Source organism: Physella acuta, unplaced genomic scaffold (genome assembly GCF_028476545.2).
Source record: "Physella acuta isolate Inbredline_101_S28 unplaced genomic scaffold, ASM2847654v3 ptg000242l, whole genome shotgun sequence".
NCBI classification, from domain to species: Eukaryota; Metazoa; Mollusca; class Gastropoda; family Physidae; genus Physella; species Physella acuta.
The window spans coordinates 768,598-791,912 of NW_026731761.1; the positions used below are offsets into that span (position 1 = coordinate 768,598).

The 23,315-nt window shown below is 36.6% G+C and overlaps 1 protein-coding gene across 1 annotated transcript in view; it reads right to left on the bottom strand.

Moving 5' to 3' along the window:
• The window catches only part of LOC131938353 (microtubule-associated protein futsch), a 56,102-nt gene that overhangs the window by 23,395 nt on the left and 9,392 nt on the right, over nucleotides 1–23,315 (bottom strand). The window lies entirely within an intron of this gene.

Here is a 23,315-nt window from a genome sequence, read left to right on the forward strand (position 1 = left end):
ATGATTATAGGGAGAGGGTGTAAAAGTCTGGAATGCAGGCTGGCTTTTCGTGACAGAAATAGAAATGTGTGGGTTTGCGGAGGAAGGGAAATCAGCGTTACGTAATTAATAGACGACCGCTAATCCGAGAAAAATGGCAGTGTGAACCAAAAGAGATCTATTTTTGTGTGTGACGTTTATATCGCACAAAGGCTTTAAACGATCTTCACGAGTCGTCCCGATGTGGTCTATATAGCGCTCACCTGTAAGGTCATAGTTCACACAGAAAACGCACGTGCATGAGATCGAGTGGCGAACACTAAGGAATGTTGGTGTAATTATAAAGCAAGTCATTTTTATGTTCAATGGGTTGCTGGAATTAGCAATAAAATGGTGTTTTTAAAAAAAAAATAGCTTATGAGACTGCCAATCCGAAAGTCTCGAGTTCGAATCCGGGTTCAAGTCAGAAGAGTCCACCTAGCTCTTTTGGGTACCTAACTCAATTTATTCCGAGGTCTCTGAAACATGTGTCCTGTGTATAAATGTGAAGATTGATGCTGAAGAAGATGAAGATGATGATGATGATGATGAGTAGATTATACGAATATTAAAACTATCTTGATGATGTACATACATACATACATACATACAAGACAACCCCCCCCCCATTTCCCACAAATCAACACGCACCCACAGAAATCGACAACTGCGTCGTTTATTAAGAAAGTATTTTTTTTTCTTTCAAAATTTCAGCTCGCCAGGGAATGTGATGTTAATCCCCCGCCCCCCCCCCCCCATTCGCCCACTGGCACAAAAACATAACAGCTGACTGCCATTGATGAACATACATTGAATCGTGGCAACTCTAACGGTCTTCAAAAATAATTTTGTTTTATGATATTTTAGAGTACATGATTGAGAAAATTTGCTCGTTTTTAAAATCCACCGCTCTCCATCCGTATGGGTTGGAAATAAAAGACTGATCACCCACCATCAAAACATCGTGAAGGCGACCCTAACCTCAGATGTTGATAAAATAACCAATCAGCATCCCAGACCACTAACAGTTACTAAGAGAAATGGAAACAGTTAGGCCTACAGAAGTAATTGAAAAAAAAGGCGTTGGTTGGGCCATGCACTGAGAATGGACCTATTTTTAATGGGGCCGTCGGTCACGTGATTAGTTTGTTTACCTATAGCTTTCTCGCACTGCCGTACAGTGAATGAATCGGTTATGCACAGCTTATTTGGGTGCACAAACGACTTATCAAACGTATTTTTTTCATAAGTCCCCCATATAAAACCCATAGTTATTTCTTCAAGGCCTATAAGTTATAAGAAAAACATTTTGTTGGCAGAAAAAATATGGAATCTAGACTAGATCTACGTTCTAACACTAGTTTAAAATCTATATTAGATTTAAGCCAGTCGAGCATGCAACAAAGGCGTTAAGTTGGACTCCACAAGGAAGAAGAAAAAAAAAAGTGGAAGACCTATTGAAACATGGGAGTGTACAACCAAGAAGCAAAGAAGAGGATTGTTTTGGGGATTTATCCAAGAAAGTTGCCAAAGATTGGAAGAAATGAAAGCAACTTTCTGAGGAAGGCCCTGTGTCGTGGGCACTAACAGGACTGATGATGACCCCCCCCCCCCCCAACTCTCTCTTGCCCTCCCCCCCCCCCCTTTCCATCCAATTGTGGGTTGATTAATAAAATAAGCGTGGATTTACAAATCAATAAATTGTCTAAGATACCATTTTTAGGTATTTTTATCTACTACACTAACGACAAAATTAAATGCATAAAAAAAAAGAACCTACCACGTGATATGTATATATTGCACTATCCAACGGCAAGCTAACAGTCTCGAAGAAAAACCCCGACCCCAATCTTCTCAGGTGGAATAGATCCTCCTTCTTTCTCGACCTCTGGCGGCAGTACCTCATCTTCCTCAACCTCTTCTTCGAGATCCCCGTGGGTTCAGGGATTGTAATTTTAGGAATTTGAGGAACCCCAGAAGTGGATCCCTTCCTTGAACTTGTCCCACTTGTCGTTATAGACGGCAAAACTTTCAAAGGCATTTCCGAAATAAATAGGAAAATACCGAGTCACTTTCTAAATCGAAATCGAAATCCAACTTCGAGAATATTCTAAAGCACAAATTCTGTTACAGCGTTATATTGCACAAAGAAATGTTTTGTTTTTAAATAACGATTTATGATTGTGGCGACCCTTAGCGAGTTTTGGCGTCCCATGGCGAGTTTTGGCGCTCCACTGTAGTGATTAAAATTGACAAACGATCGCTCAGTTGAACTGGCAAACACATTTTTTACGGAGAAGGAAAATCAATATCCTCCATATAATTATAAATTCACATCCAAGCTAAATAATTTCATTTTTTTCCCTGACAGTTCTGAAATGGACGTCTGACTTCGGCAACTAAGAAAAATCAGTTCATGAAAAATAGATCCGTCATTTAGAACACCCGGTCAAAATAGTGCAATGAAATATCCGGTGGTTCTAGCAATGTTATTAAAGGAAGCAATACTATGCGAAAGGGGTGTTATGATGCGAATTATGTGTGAGTGTTGTGTGAGTATTGTGTGAGGGTTCTGTTATTACAGGAAGCAATAGAGAGGGGTGTTATGAGAGTGGTGTGTGTGTGGTGTGTGTGTTGTGTGAGTGTTGTGTGAGTATTGTGTGAGGGTTCTGTTATTACAGGAAGCAATAGAGAGGGGTGTTATGAGTGGTGTGTGTGTTGTGTGAGTGTTGTGTGAGTATTGTGTGAGGGTTCTGTTATTACAGGAAGCAATAGAGAGGGGTGTTATGAGTGGTGTGTGGTGTGTGGGTGTTGTGTGAGTGTTGTGTGAGCATTGTGTGAGGGTTCTATTATTACGGGAAGCAATAGGGAGGGGTGTTACGATGTGAGTTGTGTGTGAGTGGTGTTTGTGTTGTGTGTGAGTATTGTGTGAGGGTTCTTTTATTACATGAAGCAATACCACGAGAGAGGGGTGTTATGTGTGTGAGTATTGTGAGGTTTGTGTGAATCCTGTGGGTTGTGTGAGGGTGGCGTGAATATTGTGTGGGTATGTGGTGAATATTGTGTGGGTATGTGGTGAATATTGTGTGGGTATGTGGTGAATATTGTGTGGGTATGTGGTGAATATTGTGTGGGTATGTGGTGAATATTGTGTGGGTATGTGGTGAATATTGTGTGGGTATGTGGTGAATATTGTGTGGGTATGTGGTGAATATTGTGTGGGTATGTGGTGAATATTGTGTGGGTATGTGGTGAATATTGTGTGGGTATGTGGTGAATATTGTGTGGGTATGTGGTGAATATTGTGTGGGTATGTGGTGAATATTGTGTGGGTATGTGGTGAATATTGTGTGGGTATGTGGTGAATATTGTGTGGGTATGTGGTGAATATTGTGTGGGTATGTGGTGGATGTTGTGTGGGTATGTGGTGAATATTGTGTGGGTATGTGGTGGATGTTGTGTGGGTATGTGGTGGATGTTGTGTGGTTATGTGAGACGAGTGAGTTATCGGGACTGTTCAAAAGAGGGGATCAATAATTTAAATACAGTAAACTCGCATGTAACAACATTTTATAGCGTTCGCTGACAGTTTTATAGAGTGGGGTAAGAAATCATGAACGGCGGTAGGTTTTATTAGAAGCAGTTTTAGGTTTTAAGCTTGGTCTGAGGTTTAAGGTTTATTTGGTAGGTGTGATGGTCATGGGAAAGCGTAGTTAGTAGAGTTAGTAGTAGTAGTAGTAGATAGCGTTGAACAGGCTAGTTAGGAAGGGAGTTGATTTTATAGATTTTAATAAAGAACATTTTATTTTAAACGTGAACGTTTGTTGTATATTTCTTCATCATCTCAACTCTCAAATCTGGGTGGTTGCTGTTTATCCCCTCTCACAACGAAATCCATCGAAACTAACCCCCCCCCCCCCCTCACAGTAGGAAATAATTAGATGTCAGATTTGTGTAAAGATTGATGAGCATTTGTTTAACTGATGATCATAGCGCTTCTGGTTAGGGTAAATATATATGTGCTTATGATTTAGTGTTTGGTGTATGGGCTTGTGGTTGAGGATAAGATGTTTAGACTTAGGGTTTAGATTATAGTTTATGGGCATGTGGTTTAGGTTACGATGTATGGGATTGTAGTTTAGATTTGCAACTAGCGGTAACAATATATTGTCGGGTAGTTTTGGGGGGGGGGGGGTTAATGTATTGTTAACAAATGAGACACTTTCAACAACCAATGGGGCAGGCCTACTATATTAAGTACAAACGAGATACTTTTCAATAATCGAGGCTATGACTTCTACAGATCGAACATATAACGCATTTCTTATCTCTTACAGAAAGTATGAACAGTATGCCAAGAAGACGACTAGCCTTAGGACTTGGCAGTGAATATAGAAGGTGAAATAGAGATTACATGCTTCTGTAACCACGGCATATCAGGTGATAGTGTGGTCAGTTCTTTGCATAACGTCTTTTACTTTCCAAAGGTGCGCCAGGTACCCGTAAGTGCTGGGTGGACTCAGGGACTCAAGTCCAGAATCCGACCTGGAAATTTTCATGTTAACACCCTCCCCCACGCTTTCCCATTGCCGATCACTAAAGCAACCAACACAAAATGTGCATTCATCTGTCTCTTCTTTACGTGCACGCTCCGCCTATTTCTTCCATCCACACTACACACTTCTGTTTGAACCGCCGCCAAATATGTTTTAATTTAAGCAAGCCCCGTGCCCCAATAGTTCTAGAACCTCTCTCAGTGACGTCTGGTGCACGCACCAAGTACACGAGGTTCACTCTATACCCTGCAGTTGACTTGTGACTTGTGACTTGGGACTCGTATAAGTGGAACATGAAACCTCCATTACAAATACGCCCAGTTCGATTCCTACAATGTAGGGCATTCTCGATTGGACAGAATTAAGGAATTGCGAAAATCAAAGCTTAAAACTACGATAGGGCCTACACTTAAGTACGGTTGCTAAATTAATATTGTTTTTAAGATGGCATAGTTGAAAATACTAGTTTGTAAAGTGTGTATGGTTGTCTTTAGATGTAAAAAACCGAAAACAAAAATAAAGGGTAAAAAAATAAACGGTAAAAAATAATTAAAATTAGATTAAAAGTTGGATTAAGTGAATATAAGTCAATATTTAATAAAAACCACAAATAAACCCAGAAATCAACAACGAAACACAACAACAACAAAAAAGATAAAAACAACAAAAACACAAAAGAACAAACAAACAAACACAATACGAAGAAAAAACAACAACAAAAATAAATACACCCACTGCTTGTTTTTATTATACAGTTGTAAGTGGTAGTGTCAGAGTTATGGATAAGTTTAGTACTAAAGTGAGTTATTAAATAGGGTGAATATTAGGCCTAATATTAGAGACGTCCCAAAAATGAGGGAATCATCAGATGACTGCCATTTCATAATTAGAATGATCTGTGTCTAGCAATAGTCCCATAAACATCACATACCCGTATGTTATATCAGATAACTCCAACAAGGGGCAAATTTTTAATTCAGACAATTACCAAAAACATAGACCAAAGTTAGACGATTGAAAAAAAAACAATGAACAGAGTAAGAAGACTATTAAAACACGGACCAATCTAAGTTCGACAACTCCATATTCTTGACCGAATCTAAGTTAGACAACTCCTAACACAATATATAGAAAGTCTAAGCTAGACAACTCCAAAACATAGACCAATCTAAGTTAGACAACTCTCAAATTATAGACCAATCTAAGTTAGACAACTCCCAAATCATAAACCAGTCTAAGTTAGATAACTCCAAAAACATAGACCAATTTAAGTTAGACAACTCATAAAACATAGACCAATCTAAGTTAGACAACTACAAAATCATAAACCAATTTAAGTTAGACAACTCCCAAAACATAGACCAGTCCAAGTTAGACACTCCCAAAACAAGACCCGACTAAGTTAGACAACTCCCAAACACGGACCAGCCATACTTCATACCAAGTCCGATAACTCCCACTGCCCTGCCATTCCGTGCAATCTCGTTCCATTTAATTAGCCCCACCAACATTATCCTATTTTTCTATTTCGATTTTTTTTTCTTAGTTGATAAACTTCTTCCGTTAATAAAAAAAATTTATCAAAAGCTATGTGAACCCTTCAGGAAATCCTTCGGCTTAGATCGCAGGCAATCACCCATGCAGAAACACAATCGCGACTCCTACACAAAAGATTCTTTTGATGCTGACGTGACCAGGTTTTTCCTAGTTGCCTGTTTTTCAGGCTATAATTAACAGACCAGTATTGACGACAGTCATTCAAGCGTTAAATTGAGGGCTGGGTAGAGGGGATGGGGGGGGGGGGGGGATATATTTTTATAGTGTATTGTTGTCGTTTGCAATCCATAGCTTCATATACAGGCTACGTGGAAGGGAGCGGCTAATTAAAATTTCGAACAATTTGGTTTTTTGTGCTATAATTAAGAAAGGGTTTTAAGGCAATTTTATTTGACAGTGAAATTTAATTAGTGGCGTATAAAGAAAAAGACTGACGAGGCGTCATTAGGTTACGTATTTTAAGACCCGGTCCCTGCATAGTTTATCTTACAGCCAAAGTTAGAAATAACTCGTCCTTGTGATTTTATTGTCAAAAGGCCCTCGGATATTACTCAGACTTGGCCCGGGATAGTGCTCAGCCAGTGGCCCCAGATAATTCTCAACCAGAGGCCCCAGATAATTCTCAGCCAGAGGCCCCAGATAATTCTCAGCCAATGGCCGCAGATAATTCTCAGCTAGTGGCACCGAACATTCCTCAGCCACTGGTCCCAGATATTGCTCAGCTAGTGGCCCCAGATAATTCTAAGCCAGTGGCCCCAGATAATTCTAAGCCGGTGGCCCCAGATAATTCTAAACCAGTGGCCCCAGATAATTCTAAGCCAGTGGCCCCAGATAATTCTAAGCCAGTGGCCCCAGATAATTCTAAGCCAGTGGCCCCAGATAATTCTAAGCCAGTGGCCCTAGATAATTCTCAGCCAGTGGCCCTAGATAATTTTCAGCCAGTGGCCCTAGATAATTCTCAGCTAGTGGCCCCAGATAATTCTCAGCTAGTGGCCCCAGATAATTCTCAGCCAGTGGCCCTAGATAATTCTCAGCTAGTGGCCCTAGATAATTCTCAGCCAGTGGCCCTAGATAATTCTCAGCCAGTGGCCCTAGATAATTCTCAGCCAGTGGCCCTAGATAATTCTCAGCCAGTGGCCCTAGATAATTCTCAGCCAGTGGCCCTAGATAATTCTCAGCCAGTGGCCCTAGATAATTCTCAGCCAGTGGCCCCAGATAATTCTCAGCTAGTGGCCCCAGATAATTCTCATCCAGTGGCCCTAGATAATTCTCAGCTAGTGGCCCCAGATAATTCTCAGCCAGGGGTCCCAGATATTGCTGAGCCAATTGTAGAATAAAAAACATAAATATTTAGAAAAATATTTGAAATTCGGCATTACTAACATCACTGGAAATGGAATAGAGAATAAACAATTTGTACTGTGCAAAGTTGTTCTTAGGCAGGAGTCTTTGAAAACGTCCAAACGTCAATTTGTGACGAGTCATTCGGAACACACCAAAAAAGATATGTAGTTCTTTCGTCGGAATGAAGCTAGTTTCAAACGTCAGAGACTTGATCGAACATAATCATAACGTTTTCACCAAGAAAACACAGCATTATTGCAAGCATCATATGAAGTAGTATTAGAAATTGCCAAGCAAAAAACCTCTCACTTGAAATCTTATCAAACCATGTATGCTGAAGATGGTAAAATTAATTCTTGGGGATTCCAGTGCAGTAAAGATGCAACAAATATCTGTCTAATAATACTATGCAGCGGCTTATGTTAAAAGACAAATGTAGAATGAAATCAAGCTTTCACCATTGTTTGATTTTCAAGTTGACGAATCGACAGACGCGAGTTCGTGTTCGCAGTTGCTTGTCTTTGTGAAATATATTCATTCAGATGTTAGCAAATAAGAGTTGATGTTTTGTGAAGATATCATGAAGAAAATAAATACGTTTTTTTGAAACTGGAGGATTAAAATGGGAAAACGGCTGTGGGGCTTGTAAGGATGGTGCGTCATGTTTCAGTACGCTGGCTGTCAATAGGAAATGTCAATCGTTTTTTTTTAATTGAAAGATGAAATCAAGATGTTCTTGGAAGTGCAAGGAAACAAGACCTTTTGATATACTTTAACGACATGGTGTGGTTGGAGAGAGTATCATACCTAGCAGATATATTCGAACATCAACATAAGCTTAACCTGATAAAGGAACGAATATTATCTCTTTTCATGATAATCTCTTGGCATTTTTATCAAAGCTGCAAAATTGGCTAGGAAAAATAAATATTTGAAATACTGCCATGTTTGAGAAACTCTGCAGTGTGGTGTGATAGATAACATTTTTAAAGGATTCTGTGCATCTTGAATCTCTTGACAACGAGCTGCGGCGTTATTTTCCCCGAGCTGAAAGAAGAAGAATCTGCATTGTCACCCATTCTCTGCTTTCCTTGACGTTACCAGCATTGCCGATGAATAACAAAATGAATTCTTAAATTTGCAAAATTTATGTGTTAATGTCAGTTAATGCTTGTTAATAGCATGTAATTTTGCTCATCGTATTAAAACAGTTATCAAGAATAATTCATATTGAAAGTCTACTAGAAAATATTAATTTAGTGCTTATTATTTTCTTTACTATTTTCGACTTGTTAATTATATGGGGGTCGCGGGTCACTTACATTTTATGAAAGGGGGTCGCCACTCGAAAAAGGTTGGGAACCACTGGTCCTAACCCATTAGTTTCATATTATAGAAGATTAGTCGTTTGGCACTGTCAAAAAAGACGAATCAGTTTCATAAACTATAATAGCTTTATATACGGATCAAAAGATTTAAATAGCTAATAAATTAAATATATTTAAAAAAAATCCTCATACGTTTTTCTTATTAACTTAATCAAAATATATGATAATCTAATGAATTGTTTGTTTGTTTTTTTAATTAGAAGAAAACGAAATAAATAATAAAGTGTCGTCTATAAATAGTATCATGTTACGTCACCGACAACCCATTTCTACATCGTCAGATATATCCACAAAAATAATTTAAAACTTGGTCACAAATTTGTATTCCAGTTCTCCTATTCGGATAAAAAATAACCCTAATACAAATTTAATGTGTACGATATAAGTATGCTACATCGTTCACTACAAATCCTTATCCTACCCCAAACTTTAACCATTAACAGAACCACACTAGCTCAAGTAACCACAACATGTCAACCACTCCACGCTATAGCCAACAAAGACGTTTAAAAAGGCAGATTATAACATTGTTATGGGAATAAACACTTCACTACAATGGCAGCATATAAGGCAGAACAAAATTCTGATAGCTCAAAACAGAGCAACCTGAGCTTGCAAATTATGGCCGTTGTCCTTTGGATAATTAAAAAAAAAATTAACATAACGATAACAGTACACCCTAGTCTCCCTATCCATTTTTATTCTATTCGGCTCCCTTGATATATATATATACATATATACATATATACATATATACATATATACATATATACATATATACATATATACATATATACATATATACATATATACATATATACATATATACATATATACATATATACATATATACATATATACATATATACATATATACATATATACATATATACATATATACATATATACATATATACATATATACATATATACATATATACATATATACATATATACATATATACATATATACATATATACATATATACATATATACATATATACATATATACATATATACATATATACATATATACATATATACATATATACATATATACATATATACATATATACATATATACATATATACATATATACATATATACATATATACATATATACATATATACATATATACATATATACATATATACATATATACATATATACATATATACATATATACATATATACATATATACATATATACATATATACATATATACATATATACATATATACATATATACATATATATGTATATATATGTGTGTGTATGTATACACTTATTGGTCGACACTTAAAAGTATCTAACAGTCTACTGTCGAACTATGAAACTAAGAAAGGAAATATCTAATGATGGGGTAGCAGATACATAGAAGATCGTTTCAAACTCAATCTCCGTAGACAAAAACTCAGTTTTAAAATAAGCATTTATGTAAATACTAGGCATGCTGCCCAGCTTCGCTTAGGCTTTCGAAAACATTGAGAATTTGAATGCTCAATTAATTCGCCCGAGGTTCGGTCTACGACCTCAGGAGTTATGAAGAGGTTCCTACGTGGACACATTTTTTTTCGATTTATAGCTCATATAAGGCGCCGGTCAGTCGAGGTCAGTTTTGACCCCATCATCGTAGACTTTTCGGCCAACCGGCCCCCGTGTTCTGTCGCCCCAAGGCAAGATCCTGCCAAATTTGAAGCGCCTGCGGCGCCGGGAAGTGCCCTATCGGGCACCCGACAACTTTGCTTTATATATTATAGAGATTAGCAAATTGCATAGATAAACAAAGATTTCAATAAAGTAATTAAGGCCTGAAATACTTTAGTATAGAAATGTATTATTTGAATAGATGAATCTAGAATATCTAGATCTAGAATCCAAATAAATAAAAAAAATTTTATGAGTTTAGGCCGGAAAAATTGTATTGTATACATTTCATAGTGTACGTAGATCTAAATCAAATTTGAATGAAATAGTTCATTTCTTTTTATTCTAAACACGGCAGATGACGTCATTAGTTAATGTATAAGCAATAGTGACGTCACAGTTTCATGCGTTCTTTTTCACATATATTAATGCTTTTCCGGTTGCATAAATAATACTGTTTCTCTACATTCGAATACGCCTTTAATTTTTATTTTTCTTCTTTAACTAAAATTGTGGTTATACATTTAAAACATCTAACATATTATTTTCAACAAAAGTCCGTAAAAAGTTCTTCATATATCGCTGCCGATTCTGACGTGATGTCCGGCGAAAATATTTTGCGGACAGACAGAGAGAGAGAGAGAGAGAGAGAGAGAGAGAGAGATGTGCGAACGTGGGGATTTATATATTAGGATATCTGTATATTTTTTTTATTTATTAGACTGTACATTTCTGTAAAATATATCGCGCCTACAACATCGGTAAACAGTGCCTCTCCGTTTAGAAACCTTAGCCCTATAATAACCCAGATATTTAAACGCTGCAAAATGACACCACCTTTAAACGGCACAATTACCTGTCGGCGCGCCACTTCGATCAAGTACGGTACAGGATCGTAAACATTATAGTTTTGAAATGTCCTTCAAAAAACAGGGGGGGGACCGACATCAATATTTAGAATACAAAAACAAAGCAATCAATAAAACCAGCATGGGATTATCGTGTTTTTGGAAAATGTGTGTTAAATCGGAGCATGCATTAACTAGTTTAGCCTGACGTAATCCACACACCATTATTTCCCCCCCCCCCGTAAATGTAACATTTTTAGCGCAATAACCGTACTGGAGTTGAGCCGGTTAAATAAAGCGTTGTTATATTCAATATTGTTATAGTTGTATCCAGGTTTAGCCGGCTAAGTAATTATTGCAATATTTAATTTAACGTTTGATCATATTCGTATCTAAGATGATGTATGTGTTACACTATCCGCTCAGCAAAAATTTACATCCATACATATACGCATATACATACATACATATATATATATATATATATATATATATATATATATATATATATATATATATATATATATATAGAGAGAGAGAGAGAGAGAGAGAGAGAGAGAGATATGTATATATATATATGTATATAAGAAAGAGAGAGAAAGAAAAAAATGAGAATACATCCACAATTAATTTTTCTTTTATTTAAATTAATCAATTTATCAATAAAAACAACCTAGAACTGCTTATACCAAGCATCTATTGATAACTGCATTCATGAGTTAAGCGCACATTCATTGATTGGATGAAATCATAGGGAGGGCTATGGCAAATTATTATATCATATCTGAGACCTAGATACGATTTCGAGTTTTTAATTTTATATAATTCTTAATACTAGTGACATATTTTCATTTTTTGGAAGATAGTACAACTAACATCGGATGGTAGAAGTGACGACTGCTAACACGAAAATCTAGAGTTCGTCTCAGCTCTATTGGGTACCTGGCTCACGTTGGGACAACTAAGGCGGCTGGGCATAGATCTGATCATTGAAGTCATTGAAACAGATCAACTCTACTTCATCTTCCCAATGTGTCTCGGGCACCAACGGGAAAATATAATAACACAATTTTCCTAAGCTTTGAAAAATGTGTAGTCCTATTCATTAGTAAATAGATAAGTGAATTAAAACACGCGTAAAAACCTTAAAAGTTGCAAGCTTTACACTGCACTAAAATAGGAACACGAAACGATCTTTACTTACTTTGGTTATAAAAGAGATATCGATAATCACTAAAATTTGTTGAAGAAATTTTGAGAGCACCCCCCCCCCCCTTTCCTCCATCGTGATAACGAGTAAAAAAATATTTTACACACAATACAGCAGTAAATTATAACTGGAATGATAAGAAAAAATACGTGGAAACCAATCTTTGAGTTCGATCTTTGATCATGTCATAAAGTATCTTTCGGCTTCCTCTGCCTGTCATTTCCCATGCTAGAAATCGATTGTGCTCTAAAAGATTGTACGGAGACACACCGCAAGGGACAATAGAAACTGAGACCAAATAATTTACGGTTTTCGTAACAATAGCCTCAGGTCGATACTGCAGAAAGGTAAAAAGTCACATCCTGTTTATCATGTGCGTTTGCAGACTTTTCAACAGGGAGGTCAGTGCGTTATTAAACATGGAATATTTAAATGGATCTATTAATAATGTGTCTCTTTCAATTACATTGTGAATCTTATATCATGCGTGAATTATCATACACAATTTGAATTGTTTTGATCTAGATGTAAGTTTTTTTTCTCAATACTGCTGCTGTAGATGCCACGGAAGATTTATTATTTAGGGCATTGCGATGGATCAAGAAAGTTATTTTAATGATACTCAAGATATCTAAACAAATAGATATTACTTGGTACCACTCAAATTAAGCAATCGATTGAATTCACGACATAATTCATGTACAAATTTGCCTTATCTATAACTTGAAAACTAAGCTTTACATGAATTAGTCTAATAGTAAGACGGATACATGATGACTGTGCACTTTATTCCTCCGTCGATGCTCAACCCCCCCCCCCCCCCACCCCCCGCCCCCCTCCATTGCTGCTGTACAGGAACCTGACCAACATACACTTAAGATAAAGAGCAGCAACCCTATTCCTACAGAGTACATGTAATGTGCTCATTCCCACACCACTAGAAGTGCATAGCCATGTCTCTCCATACATTCTCAGCTACCATACACCTACATAAGTATCCACGTAAACCCTACACCTTACCTAACACTATAACCCAACCACAAATAACCATACCTTCACAAGAAACCCGAACCCGGCAGCTATGCAAAAACCCTACACCGTATTGACAACACATCTCAGCAAGAACATGCATCTTCCGAAAAACATTAAACCTCTAGAAGAAAATAAACCTCCATGTGAACCCCACACCTCCATATCAACCCTACACCTTCAATATAAACAAAACAAAACCCTACACCTCCAATACACACATCAAAAGCCCCACACCTACAATACACACATCAAAAACCCTACACCTACAATACACACATCAAAAACCCTACACCAACTACACATACATAAAAAACCCTACACCTCCAATACACACATCAAAAACCCTACACCTCCAATACACACATCAAAAACCCTACACCTACAATACACACATCAAAAACCCTACACCAACTACACACACATAAAAAACCCTACACCTCCAATACACACATCAAAAGCCCCACACCTACAATACACACATCAAAAACCCTACACCTACAATACACACATAAAAAACCCTACACCTCCAATACACACATCAAAAACCCTACACCTCCAATACACACATCAAAAACCCTACACCTCTAATACACACATCAAAAACCCTACACCTCCAATACACACATCAAAAACCCTACACCTCTAATACACACATAAAAAACCCTACACCTCCAATACACACATCAAAAACCCTACACCTACAATACACACATCAAAAACCCTACACCTCCAATACACACATCAAAAACCCTACACCTACAATACACACATCAAAAACCCTACACCAACTACACACACATAAAAAACCCTACACCTCCAATACACACATAAAAAACCCTACACCTCCAATAGACACATCAAAAACCCTACATCTCCAATACACACATCAAAAACCCTACACCTTCAATACACACATCAAAAACCCTACACCTCTAATACACACATCAAAAACCCTACACCTCTAATACACACATCAAAAACCCTACACCAACTACACATACATAAAAAACCCTACACCTCCAATACACACATCAAAAACCCTACACCTCTAATACACACATCAAAACCCTACACCTCTAATACACACATCAAAAACCTACACCTACAATACACACACCAAAAACCCTACACCTCTAATACACACATCAAAAATCCTACACCTCTAATACACACATCAAAAACCCTACACCTCCAATACACACATCAAAAACCCTACACCTACCTAGGATCCCCAAACATCCCTAGTAATCTAAAACCTCCGTAAGATGGCTACACCTCAGTAAGATCACAATACTCCCCCCCCCCATGATCCCTACACCTCTCTAATAACCCCCACACCCGCAATACACCTATTCTACCCAACCTCCCCACTCCCACCACACCAACAACGTTAGCGAGAAACTTAACTGCCGCCCCGGATTCAATTACCAACCCCTTGTGATCTATCGATTTCTATATTTATGTCAGCGATCATATAACATTATCACCGCACCAGTTTTTCATTTCAACAGTTCTCAAGTCCCGCTAAGCCGCGCAACTTCTCTAACGTAGTCTAGTTGTTTGCCTCGCGAAATTTCGGACATCCATTATTACGAAAGTCTCATTTTATGAACTAAACCCAGTGTAACCAGCTAAGCACTACCAATTACTAGAGAATTTGAGATAATATATGCAATAATTATATAAAACCTAGTTGAAATTGTAAATAATAAAATATACATGTTTTCCAAAGCTCTTCTTTTGTTTTCATTTCAGTTTTAAAACATAATCTGTATTTATTTTGGGAGCATATTTCCCCCACACCGACCCCCCCCCCCCCCTGGATAATTACCCCCTGTTAATTACCCACTCCCCAGCACAGTTAGGGTTATGAGTAGGTTAGGTAAGGGTTAGGGTTGGGGCTAAGGTTAAGGTTTGAAGTAGGTTTAGAGTTGGTCTAAGAATTAATGTTGGGGGTTAGGGTTAGCGAAAGGTTTGTGGTTGGTGTTTAGGGTTAGGGCCAGGGTTCTTCAAGATGGGAGTGGGAGGGGGTAATGACTCTGAGGGCAATGTCCTCGACCCATTTATTTTCAATTAAAAATAAACATTTTATCAATAAAGAAGTATAAAAATTTACAATTATCCTACAAGTAGACGGGAGACAATCGTCTGATAATTTAATTACGTAAATTAACAGAAACTATAATTGTTTAATACTACTAATTACCCAGTGGTAGGATGATACAACCTAAACAACTCCACCACCCCAGACCCATCATCAACAGCTAATCAACTAATTAATTTAAACGTTGACAAACCTACACAGTGTAATCAGACAGTACTACCATTAGCCTATACTCACAATTTTACACTAAAGTTCCGACCATCGTTTCTAACACCATGACATAGGAACAATGTTTTAACCCCTGTATAAATATTAGAGGCGAACATCTAAAACTAATATAAAATAGTAGGATGATCTCAGTAGTTGTATTCGGCCAATGTGGTTTATTTATTACAAGACAAAACAAGCGCCAAAGCTACCAAAACCTCATAACCACCGCACATTATCACAGAAAGAATAAAACATCCTTTTTGAACAGAATCCACACATTTACAACTACGTATATATATATATATATATATATATATATATATATATATATATATATATATATATATATATATATATATATATATATATATATATATATATAAAATTTTTTATATATATATATATATATATATATATATATATATATATATATATATATATATATATATATATATATATATATATATATACATATATATATATATATATATATATATATATATATATATATATATATATATATATATATATATATATATATCTGAAGTCAATTTATAACACAGCTTGCCCGTACTTAAAGAAAATTCACCAACATAAAAATAAAATCTCGACTGCGAAATCAAAACAGCGACAAACAATCACCTAATACATTTCCACTGACACACATTTCGACACTGAACTTGATCAATCACTCATAAACGAGCTTTTAAATACTGTCTTAACCCCTTAGGTGCCATGCACTTAGTTCTTTGAATACCGACTTTAACCCGCCGGCTCTGTGCACTGGCGCTGTTCAAGTTTCGCCTCCGTGTTTGATAAATTCAACCCTTTTTTCGCCTTTTAAGTTTATTTTTTTTTTCTATTTGACGTAATGGAATTCTCATTCTGACAGGTTTACCAGACAGGATTATAGAGACCAGTCAGGTCCTGTCACAGGCACTGGAAGAAAGGTCTTTCAAATCTGAATAAATAACGGGCTCTTTATGTCTCTAGTTTCCGGTTAGTCCGCACTTGATACTTTCTGGGGAGGGGGGGGGGGGGTGACGGACGGCAGGGACGGGACGGACATTGATAAAAGTTTGTATTTCCATATACATTTCTATTTCGTGAGGGGTGAGGGAAGGAGGCGGGGAATGACACTCCACCTCCCCCCCCCCGCTCGCGAAGGAATGCCTGAAAGAAACCCTGTGTTTAACGAGGCAATAAAGAAGCTATTTAGATCTAGTACATAATTAATGAGTCATATTTCACATACCACTTAGCTCGGTATAGACGAATGTGTAGGTTTGGCTGGCTTTAGTTTCAACTAAAAGTTGATACTGTAATCTATAATATATTGTGCTTAACTTAGTTTCAACTAAAGGTTGATACTGAAATCGATAATATATTGTGCTTAACGGAACAAGACCTTTAGGTTGCGTTAAAGAAACAAGATAGTTGTGTGGTTATTGTAGTATTTTACTTATGCGTTTGTATATCGATTGACTGTTTTAACACTTAACATCTGTTTTCTCTCTGAAGTTTTGGAGACTGAATTCTTTGATTTGAAAAAAAAAATCAAAACAACTAAGGGGCACAACTTAAAATTATTCCACAAAAGTCGTTATAAATATAGAAAAATTCTATAGATACAAAACAGGAAAATGAATCGTTGTTTATTACTTTAGGAAATATGTATCTTAAAAGCCTAATATAACTTTTTGCTATAACTAAACGTTCAATATAGTTTTGAATTATTATTTGACTTAAGTTAAAATATAAAACCTGCTAGCTAAATTAAATACTTAAAGTATAGACATGTAAAACTAACGTGAATAGATCATTCACATTAAATGACACGGTTGTGCTCATAATCATAACTAGATTTTCATATTGTTTCCTGAAATATCTGCATAATTGTGATATTGGCACTGATGTACGAGCTAGTTTTTTTTAAAATATTTATTTAGTACATTTTATCACATCTTTTATTACAATTATATTAAAACTAGCTGTAGTTTATGTTAAGAAGATCTAAATATCAACTTGTTTTAGTTTCCAATTTTTATTTTCTTAATTACTGTTAATATGTAAAAGAAAATAATGTAACACTGGAATTAAGGAAATATTAAAGTAGCAAGGTAAAATACATTTAAAATAATACAATATACATGGTAAACTCACGCTGAAATATGTGGACTGTAAATTTTCAAATGCTGTCTATTCATCTGTTCATCTAACTAGACATTTTTTATTGTGAACTTTACAATCAGCTAGTGATTTTTAAAAAAAAAATATACCAATTATACATAAAAAATAACATTTAATTGTTTGCAGGTATTTAACCATTGTAGTACACTTCTATACATGTCTTTGTTGTTAATCTGTTGTGTTAAAACTTTTATATCCATCTACACTTCAATATTTACCACATTTCCTCTCCCCTCTACCATTTACTTTTACTTTGCCTCAACTGTTGTTGACACTTGTACCTGATAATTTCTTGTATATAATGTAGTTATTAAAAAGTTGTAGAGATAAGCTAAGTATTTTTATACCATGATAATGGCAAGATTGTCTTTTAAAAGTGAGTCTAAAGAAAAGTTGACTATGACTACAATGAATTAATGTGCTCCTGTTATCCTTTATGTCATATGCTATCTTTTCCTTATCCCTTTGACATTTTCGAATTTTGACTTTTCCAAGTTGTGAGTTGCTGTACTGTAACCATGATTAAAAGAATTCAACACATTGAAAAAAAAATACAAAAAAAAAAATGCAAAAAAAAAAGTATTAACATTGCTTTTCCACATAGATCTAAGTTAGGGTTGGGGTTAGGGGCAGTGTTGCTTCCAAACAATTTTTCCGGAGGGGGTGTGGGGGGGGGGGGGGTGCACTTGAAATTTTCGGGGGGAGGCGGACTTAAATTTCCGGGGGGGGGGGGGGGGACACTGTTAAAAGTATGAATAAAACGGACTGTGGTAGACAGAAGACGTTTGGATTATAGGAACAAGAGGGTGAGTTTTTCTTCATGTTTTAAATTAACTCTCATTTCAGAAGTTACCCTTCATATCATGTACACGCTTCCGACATCAGGAAAAATTGTATCCACCCTATTGTGATCTAACTAACAACATTGTGTACGTTTAGATGGCTCACTGATTCCCCCCCCCCCTTTTTTTTTCTCTCCAGGTATTCATCTCCCTTACAGCTAATAAAGAGAGCTGCCCAAAACCGAGTCCGCAGGAGAGGCGTGGTTGCAGCCCTCTGCTCCCCTGGGGCCATAAGGGAATGGGTCAAGACATAATTCAAAACTAATCTTTTACGGATGCGGAAGGATGTTAAACATAAAAAAAAAAGTGGAGAGATGCAAAATGGCAAAAACTTTCAAAAGATGTTAATTATTAGGCAGGATTACAATAATTCCTATATAGGCCCTACTACCAGAAAGTGAAAATATGAACAAGAGAGCCATTAATACGATAGTGATATTTTAACATATCCAAAAAAAAAAAAAAAAAATGAAAGTAAAAGTGGTCGTTTCCGGAAAGTGGTAGCGATTTTTAAAAAAAGTGAATTGTTGTTTCCATAGCTGAAAGTGCTTTCAATCACACACCTCGACACGATCGATTGTTGAGGGTTGATTAAAAAGTTTAGTGGCTTGGATCACATGACAGGAAGTCCAATGCTCGGTGAGGAAATTTAAGATGGCGGACAGGAAGTGAAAATACTCAAAGGGCTTTAAAAAAAGAATGACGTTGAGATGTGTAAGATGATACTTGGATGTGAAGCAGATCTACTTGGAGATTACAGGGAAATGTGGTGTTTGTTTTAGATAGAAGTGGTGAGTCAGACACACACACAAAATGGGGGGCGGGCATTTGAAACATTTGGGGGAAGGCACTTAAAATCACTAGAGGTAGAAATCGACTGGCAGTGTGCTAGTCGACACCATTAAAAGACCTATACAGCAAAGAAGCCTATGATCTGAATAATGTAATAAAAACATGATTTCTGCTTGAATGAAAACGAGGCTAGGCCCTATCGTTCTATGGGGTTTTTGTTTGTCCAGGACAATCACCTTTACACTACCCAAATCATGCTGTGTTGATATTATAGCTGAATGGGCTCAGCGAATTTTAAAAGATTCCATTAGTCAGCGATGAATTAGCGCTATATAAAACACAAACTTTCCTAACATCGTATTAATATAATCACAAGCTGTGATTTACAGGATAGCTTCAGTATTTTTGGACAGTATTTGTGTTAAGTTAGCACTAAGATTTGGGAGAAGATTACAGATTACGGCTTCAAATTTGTGCTGTTAAAGTAGAGTTGAGCAATTTCAAATGCCTGAAAAACATCATAGTAAGACCCACGATTTTTCGGACGTGCATAGTTTACGGTAAAGAGATTCGGCACCATGTATATTACATAGCTTTTTTAAAGAGTAACCCCTCCCCACACACACACGAACAATGTTACAATTACAAGTTAGTGCATTAAAAATCTTACTTAAAGTAAGTTATATTATTATGAGTCGAATTATGTTACAGAAAAAGTCCACTAACCATTGGGATTCGAACTCAAACTCAAGCCTTAGCAATCACGTGCTCTACCACTCTACCACTCAACAACATAACCCCCCCCCCCCATCACCTCCATGTCACCCCCACGAGTAAGTGAGTAAAAACACACAGAACGTACTCACAATACTGAGCTTCAGCCGCCTCCTCACCCGCCTCTCAGCTCCCCTCCTCCTCGCACAGAACAGCCCGTGACTGGGGTCAATGACCTTTCTCCTAGAAGATCTCACCTTGACCCCCCTGCCTCTCAAGGTCAGGTCACCGTGGGATTGAACGACCACGAAATACCAGTAGACACGGTTGACGTCCCACTGCGAGCCAGCGCGCGCCATGACGTCATTCACAACTGTGACGTATCCATGAACGAACAATCCAATTTTTTTCTAACTGGTACGGTGTCTTATTTGGAACATTTTAACATTGAAAAACCACAAGTAAAAATAGATTTCTCTGTTTCAATTAGAGCAACTATACTCTATCAGATCTAGTCATTGATGAGAGAAATTCATTCCTATAAAATGTATCTCTTTTAAAGATTCGAGTTGTTGAATACTTCACAATTATTTCACTGCAACTATATCAATAAATAAATGTCTACATAAACATAACTAACTCAATAACTATATATATATATATATATATATATATATATATATATATATATATATATATATATAATAGCTATATATGTATTTCGAAGTATTTTTCCAGAACACTATTTCAAAAGTCGGGTAAAACGCGAAAATAAAACCCCAGTCAAAATATCAGTCATGTTACAAAGAAATCCCAAAGAAGAACAGCCATGGACGTAGAACCTTGCAAACTACGATATCTGTGGCAGGAGAGTTAATTAACTTCTCATGTTAAGAGTGCAAAAAAAAATATCAATTGTTATTTAACTCCTTGATACGCACAGCACAGAAGATATACAAAGATTAATTAGTAGATAATTAGCGTTATTAACCTTTGTCTAATTGGCATGCAAGTTTTGTTGACTTAATGGCGTGTCATGAGGCGAAGGCAACGTCTGTGGGGGGGGGGGGGGGGTTGAGGTGGGCGGAATTGTTATTTTATGGGGGTGAAAAGAGGTTAGGTGATGGGGGGGGGGAGTTATGTGGTTGAGGCGTTGTTTGATGGGGTGGGAGGGGGGGGGTGTTAAGGTGGCTTTGGAAGGTGCGAAGGACGGTCAAAGGAGCGTTATCTTAGGGAGGGGGGTGGGATCGGTGGGCCAAGAACTTTCATAACAAGTGTTGTATCATCACTCTTGTCATTTAAATCATTGAAATAACCGCACTCGTCCTTCGCACAGCCGCAAGTGGCTCTGACCCCCACAGGTCCCCTACCCCCCTTCTGTGGGAACAGGACAGCACCGCACCCCCATGTCACGTAAATTACCCCCGGTCGTCCTCTAGCCATTACCACCCCCCCTAAATCAGTTACCCCATGTACATTCCCCATCCAGCTAAAAAATGCAGTAGGACATTGTTTCTTCGTCCAGGTCGATTTGGATAGGGGTGATGACGTAAACGTGCTGGGTGGTAGTGTAGGTAAACCCGTGCACTGATGAATATGATCCAAGCACAGGCATTGTTTACATTTAAATAACTCAGTTTTAGTAAACAGGGAAGTACATTGAAATAGGGAGTAACTAAATATTCTAATAGAATAGTGATTGTTTATTGTTTATATTTAGTATTGTATCTTTCATTACCGAGTGTTGCAGAACAATATTTTTATGAGTTTTGAAAATATAATAATTATTGATATTTGTGCATGGAGCTGAAGCGCCGCATCTTGACATCAAAAGAGCCGCATCGCGAGCCGTAGGTTGCCGACCCCTGTCTTAAACAGTTACCCGTGTTTGATTTTGAAAGACGTCCCTTTATTTAAGGGATCCAAAATTTAATCAATTTCATAAAATAACACTCCATTACAAATGAATGTCATCAAAATTGAATAGAAGTATGTTATAATAAAGCTACCATTTTTAGATTTTCAAACAAAACCTATAGTTAAGTATTCAATAGGTAAAATATATTGTTTTTACAAGGTTAAATAGCTAATATAAAAGAGTTATTATAATAATTACGTAATGAAATTTATAACGTTTTATTGTGTTTCTCAAACATGTCTTAGTTACAGGTGTTTAATTTAGCTATTCTTGTGAAAGTTATTTCCCTTGAATAAAATTTGTTGTTTGGATTTTCAAATGGGAGATTATTCGTTGCTAAACTTTACATTCATTTCAAATTCCTGCACCTTAGGTTGACCGCTTACATATAAATACAACTTTAAGTTATTATTTGTTATTGTAAAAATTATATGGTTCTAAACAAAATAGTTTGGTAGGTTTTTTAGCATTATGAAGTTGAAAAACAAATACACCAGTAGCCGTTGTAGATTGCAATACTTAATTTTAAAATTTAAACATCTACTTAATTGTCTTTTCACATTTTACCCTCTCCTAAATGATTCATATATAACAATTTTAGGTTGAAATCGAGAACATCTTTAACCTTTTATTTTTCAAAAAAAAAAAATCGTTACATAATCACACAAAATAATCATTTTACAGTTATAACTAAAGACAGTCAATCTTAAAACAGGTAAGTTCCGTTTTAGAACACCTTGGGAAAACTGCAGAGAGCCCAACACTACAAGAACATTTTTAGTGGGTTTTTTTCAGACTTTTTTCTCCTGGGGGGGGGGGGGGGGAAGGGAGCACTTACATTTTTATAGGGGGGGGGCTATGTCGTAAAGTACAAAGTAGATTCGCGGACTTAGCAACAATTTCAATAAAATGTGATTACGCTTGCAAACTGGAATTGAAGG